Below are 6,479 nucleotides of genomic sequence, written 5' to 3' on the forward strand. Positions count from 1 at the left end.
GAGCTGAGATATGAAAAGAGGAATGACGTATGCGAGTACATACCAAGAGGGTTTGGAATGGGTGTCCTTGAGTATGCGTGTCGAGAGAGCCGTGTTGTCTCTTTGAATGGTATCAGGAAACACAGGTAGGAGTTTGGCACAATCTTGTATGACAGAGGGAGTAGCAATGTAGTTGAACATTATCTGCAAAGTATTACTAAAAGACAAGGTGCCAAAATATAATTAAATCGCACATCAATATTGTCAAAGTTGATAATGGTAAAACGGATAAAAAGTTAGGATTGAAAGTGGGAGAGTCTAACTACAAAAAGGGGAATAATGAAGGTCCTAAATGAGAATACCTAGCTGTCAATTGTTAGCGTTGCGAGCCTTATACAACGGTTGAAAAATTACAATAGGAAGAGTGACATCAATCGACCTACATATCTATAAAAGTATTGCAAACACATGATAGCATGTTAATTATTAGCTTCTTATGAAGTATCGTGTCCCGGTAAGGACTTGGAGTGAATAGAGTAGTGAATGTGGGTGCATTTTAGATGATTTCACAAAAAATATGTATTAGCTTGGACAAACCAATAATGTCGTTCAATATTTTGTGAGACATGGTGTAAATTTAGAGAATAGGGGAAAAGGTGGGACATCGTAGGAAAATGCAGAAGCGTCAACATCAAACACCCTTGGTTTTGCTTAGCCAGTTTCAAAAAATCATTCAATTTAAATAAAACACTGACCGATACTACTGAAAGAATGAGATTTTTCTTTTGTGAGCGGTATTGTTTTGATTACGCAAGAAGTAGTTGCACAAAATCGTTAGCAATAGGTTTCAGAGTGCTTATAGAAATAACTCAATTGTTAGTCAATGAACACATTCTTAAATAAGTGAAGCTGTTATGACTAGTGTATTCCACACATGGCCATTCATATCTCCAGTTGGTACATTATTTGCTAAGATACTTGCAATTCTCTCACACTGCCTTTGCAATGTACATAGCCACTGTTGAGCACCAAATCCCATACCACAGTTAACAAATGATTGGTACAAATTGTGAGCCCCTCTAGAATCAGCTTCCACATGCTCTACCCAAGTGACCTTGGAATATCCACTGGGCATCTCCTCAATAACACAGCCAGAAGGGCTCTTTCTGCATCGTGGGCGGGTTCCCACGTAGACTATCGATCAAGGCGTCTACAACAACCCATAGATGGCCTACGCGCTTAGAATATCTCAAGATGTAGTTTTCCCGAGTGGGAACCAATTGGGTAGGCCGCTGAAATTCTGAGTACATCAATTGAATGGCGCCATTAGTAGAAAGGATCTCAACAGTGTGAACTTGAGAGATAATGGAAGGGAACGTTTATGCCCAGCGTCCCACATCCATAGGGTCTCAACAAGGGAGGGAGAATTCATGATGACAAGGCCAGTGTGGCAGGTACTCTCGGAGTGTAGCCCCATAAGCATAGGGCCAATTGCCGCAAGGGAACCGCTGGACATAAACATCATGATCAATACATTTGAGAGGATCACCTGTGGTGGAATAGGAAGGATGAGGAACCCACAAGGATTCAGAAGCTTGGGCAACTTGTAAAAGTTCTTCCAGAGCAAGCTCAACAACAAAGGGCTTCTCAAAGAAAAATTTAGATCGAGCTTTGGGGCGCACGCTGCTGCATGTACAAGAAACCCTTGGAGCGCCAAGACATGCATTTTGCAGTAATAGAGAGTGGTCCAAGCCATGGTTTTACTTTCGGAGCTGTCGAACGAGCACTAGCTGCTAGTGGACGAGGCGTGCAAATCTGAGGTGCCCTGGCTTGGTGCTACGTCTCTGGTGGTCACACGTACTTAAGCAGCCTCGATCTTATAACTGATCAGTGCACGCCATGGAAGGCTTGCTGCCACACTGATAACAATATTGTAAGGAGTTCGTCTGTTTTCCGATGGTAGGAACTAGCAAAGGTGGTGTTGCCCATTCCTTGTTGCTAACAAGGAGACAAAAGAGTTCGTATGTATCCGGCTGACTGGTTGAGAGAGAGAAAAGGAGTGTCGGGTGGTTGCATCAAGTGAGGGAGAGAAGTGGGATGATAAGGGTGGGTTGGCAGACGATCACAGCCGCAATGGAGTGGTTGGAGACTGCATGCGGCCACCGAGTGATGAGAAGTGGGGCGGGGGATGAAAGAACCACTGCATGGGAGTGGTTTGCGACCGGAGAGAGAGGCAGATGTATGGTGGTGAACCTGCGAGGACAGAGAGAGATATTGAGACTGGGTGTGTGTGTGTGTGTGTCAGTTTGGTGGTTGGCCAAGCAAAAAGGGTGGCGACTGGACAGGCAGGAAGAGGGTGAGAGAGAGAGAAGGTTCAGTTGTCACAGGAGTAATGGGTGGTAGGGAGAGAGTGAGAGAGAGTTTGAGTTTGCATGGCGGCTGGGTGGTGCGCAACCTGGCATCCAGCAACTGAGGAGGGAGAGAGTAATGTGGGGTGCGGGTGTGTCCAACAACCAAGACAGAGAGAGAATGCAATGGTTACCGGCTAAGGATGCGACCAAGAGAGAGAGAGAGAGAGAGTTTGAATGCACCTATGTGTGGCTGTGAGGTGATGAGAGTTGCTCGTTAACGCACCACAGCTGCATGCTGCATGGTAACTAGTCGATGAGAGGGAAAGAGAGACCGGTTGCTAGTTGACCAGAGAGAGAGAGAGAGAGAGAGAGAGAGAGAGAGAGAGAGAGAGAGAGAGAGAGAGAGAGAGAGAGAGCTATAACTGTTCACGCGGAGTGTACCGAGAGAGAGAAATGGAAAGCATTTCCGTGCCCACACACTTTGACGGCTGGAGTTCACTCTGTGTTGCCATGCAAAAAAACTGCTACGCGCACAAGGGAGCAGCTGCCGCTTCTGTTGCTTTACAGATCAGACAATTTGGCATGATTGAAAAGTACCAAAATTGGTAGGGGACTGCGGTGGATTTTACTTGCCAACCGTGACGTCTGGTTGCTCAATGGGCCGAGATGAAGCGATGCTGCAAATGCAAACGCTGTTGGTCGAGGGTAGAGATGCGTGCTCTATGTGCTCGCACCTGGTGCTACTCGCCTTGATGATTTGTGGAGGATGTGGAGAGTCTGGCAAGGTTCAATAGCCTGATGTGAGGATTATTTGAGAGACTAAATTGGGGGTGATTCCTAATTTCCTACTATGCAATGAGTCCTTGAGATTGCTCCTTATGACGGGCGAGAGAGACGGAAAAAATAAATAAAAATCTGTTACAGCTTCATCTTCCTCGTTGGGTCTTCTCCTTCTTCTTCTACTTCTTGCTCATCGAAACTCAGGCTACCTTCCTCTTCATAAATCTATTCTTCTTCCTTTTTCCCCTTTGTCAAATTCTCTCGTGGATTTCTTATCAGCTAACAGGCAATTAAAATCTAACATTCCTCACCTGTTATCCTATACTGTGAGTCGTAAACGAACCTTGATATCATGAAAGAGATTCTATTCCTCTCTTGTTATTGCATATTTCCATAAGATTCCGAGCATAAGATTATGTTTAATCTATTCTATCAATATGTTCAATTAACATAATTATACTAATAATTACTATATCATGATAATAAAGAAAGGATTCTCTTCAATTTCTAAAGATCACTATCTATCTCATACAATTGACACTAATAATTATTATAAATTGAAGCAATTAACAAAACCTACGAGCATAAGAAAACAAAACACTTAGCTGCTATTTGTCAAAAATCTTTAGTCTTGGAGCGTAGCCTATGCTCTGATACCACTGCTACAAACGGAAATGTCGCGAGCCCTGCAAAATAGCAAAAACAATATACTACAAGCCATGAAACGAACAAATCTGCATACCTCGAATCACACAACGCATAATCCAAGTTGTACACGAGCAGAGAGAGAAAGAGAGCGTGATAGAACGAGAGAGCACGTGCAGACGCACCTCCTAGAGCGGAGTGCTACGCCGGCACGGCGAGAGAGAAGAGGGGAGAGGAGAGAAGAAATACACAGACACTGGGTGCAATCTCCCCCCGTGCAAGAGTGACCATTTCCCTCTTGCACGTATTTGTTTTATAGATTTCTTGAATGGTCAAATGTGAGTACAAACTGGCCGGCCGGACATAAATGGCTAAAGCTCATAAAGAGCACTTGAATAATAACATGTACATAAAATATAATATCCTTTTGCAATAGCCTATCTCGGTCAAGTCTTTTCCACCTGTCAGCTGCAATAAATAATAAAATATCAATTCCATAACATCAATCGCTACTACTAGTCCAAGCACAAGATGCAACATAGTCATCTTGACCATTGGAGAAAAATCTCATCAAATCCACACCTTTCTTTTTCTTGAAACCCTTAGCAACCAATCTAGCCTGGTACTTAGGCTTGGGATTCTCTACCATGTACTTCTTTGCACTGATCTCCAACAGGTGTCTTAATGCACTAAATTTACATAAAGGCAATCTCATCCAATTAGAAATATTCAATGGTTGGCACATCATAATGCAACACAAAGGCTCACACATGCATGTAGCAAGACACAAAGAACAGCCCCGTTAAGCATGTCCTTAAGACAGACAACGGTCTGCGGTATGAAGCTACTCAACAACTACCTCGTCACCCACCTTGCAACAACTAACCTAGAAAGGTCTGAGCCATGAGTCAAAAGGACTAATACAACCAAATGCTCCCCAGAGTGTAGCCTGCCTCAATTAGAGGTTCAAGAATACAACCAAACGCTTCCTAGACATTCCGATCTGCATCGTTTGAAGGTTTTACAACATAGAACAAAATGGTCCCCAGACATCCCGTTTGTGTCTTTTTGAGGTTTTCAAGCATACAACAAAATGCTCCCCAAACATCCCGTCTGCATCATTTTGAGGTTCAAACAATACCAAAATAGCATTTCTCACTACTCCACCCGGGAGTAAATCACCAAGCATTGAAACTAGTATTAGAACTAGACTCAAAGAGTTTCAATCGGCACCAAGTAAAATAGATACTTCCATTTCAAACAAGTTCTAAAAAGGATCACCTAACAATTTCTCAGCAAAATCCAAAAAAGTGCTAATTCAGTCGAGCTCGAAAGTCGACAGGGCTTTCGTCTTTAAACTTGCATCAAAATTAAGGTTATATTTCTTTTCATCCAATTGTAGTCGATTGCAGCATGGTCCATAAGCTCTTGAATAATCAAAACAAGCCTTGATAAACAATGTTCTTGTGGCGGTGATGGTAGCCCCAAGACATAGCAATCACATTGGACCTCCAAGGATATTGGTTCAAGAACAAACACTTGCTAAGAGATGTCCAAAGATTGCAAGTTGTAATCCACTAGACTTTTCATGGCAAGAATTTCAAGATACCCCACTCTACCAGAAGCTGCACTCCAAAGAAAGATGTCTAAGGCATATAACTTTGGGCACAAAGTTTTCTTGAAAGCTTGCCAAGTCCTTGGAGTGTGTGACTTCGTAGTTATATACATCCACCACTGCATGGCAATGCCTCTGAGAACAAAAAACAATTGCTCGAATTTTAATTTTTTTATCCTTTTCATGCAAGTGATCTTGAATTCCTTATTGCTTATGCCATGTAAGATAGAGCGATAAAGCGCGCCTCATGTAATGGAGTAAGGGTTGGCATGAGTGGTTGATAAGTTCGAGGCTGGCACACAAAGATACTTTCATCAACTTTCAGAAAAGCACATCCCAGAAGCTTTGATACCACTATACAAACTTCAAACGCTTCAAAAACAACTGAACTAAAAGAGATGCACGACACATGAGACACAAAGTGGTGGAGTTCCACTCAAAAAGAGAAATGGCCCCAAACCATGGTGCCCATTTCGGTATTTCTTTATATTGCTTGAACTCAGTACAATGCCGGTACTCTATTCTCTGCACCTCCACCCGAGAGAGTACTAGAGTATGAGCCCTCTACACATATTTAAAGGCCCTTGGTCTATGAAAAGCAGTCACATGAAAAGCTTCAAGTTCTAAAAGCATCTGGCTCAAAAAGCTGGTGCTGAAAATCAGCCATCACAAATTATGAAAATATGTACAGGTGCCATGTCAACACGGTTAGCATAAAGCACAAAATCTCGTACAAGCTGCCACGTCTGTGTGTCAGTGCATGTTGCAGGGGATCCGTACAATAGTTGCACGTCATTGCATGTGTGTGCATTTTTCTTGCTTTATTTATTATTTATAGGTCACTTGGGCCCCCATCGGATGGAATCCCGTAAGTTGGTGGGAACTCGTCTTTAAAAATAAGCCACTCGTCAGCAAGACTTTGCAAGACAGTAAAACTTCTTTTGCCGCTTCTTCTTCTTCTTTTGTAGCTTTTGCTTTTGCTTCTTCTAGGTTTTAAGATCCTTCGCTAGGATATGCAGGTTGGTTATGTTCTTTCGGTGGCTTCACACGTCATTAGTTTGTGACATCCCCGCTTCTTGAAAGACTTAGTAATATTCCGCGATTACAGT

The 6,479-nt window shown here is 42.8% G+C and overlaps 1 pseudogene; it reads right to left on the bottom strand.

The window, feature by feature from the left end:
• Positions 1–874: 874 nt before the first annotated feature.
• Positions 875–1,735, bottom strand: LOC147418587 (homeobox-leucine zipper protein ROC1 pseudogene; annotated as a pseudogene).
• Between the last annotated feature and the right edge of the window lie 4,744 nt (positions 1,736–6,479).

This window comes from Adiantum capillus-veneris, chromosome 30 (assembly GCF_014529385.1).
Source record: "Adiantum capillus-veneris isolate H3 chromosome 30, ASM1452938v2, whole genome shotgun sequence".
NCBI lineage: Eukaryota > Viridiplantae > Streptophyta > Polypodiopsida > Polypodiales > Pteridaceae > Adiantum > Adiantum capillus-veneris.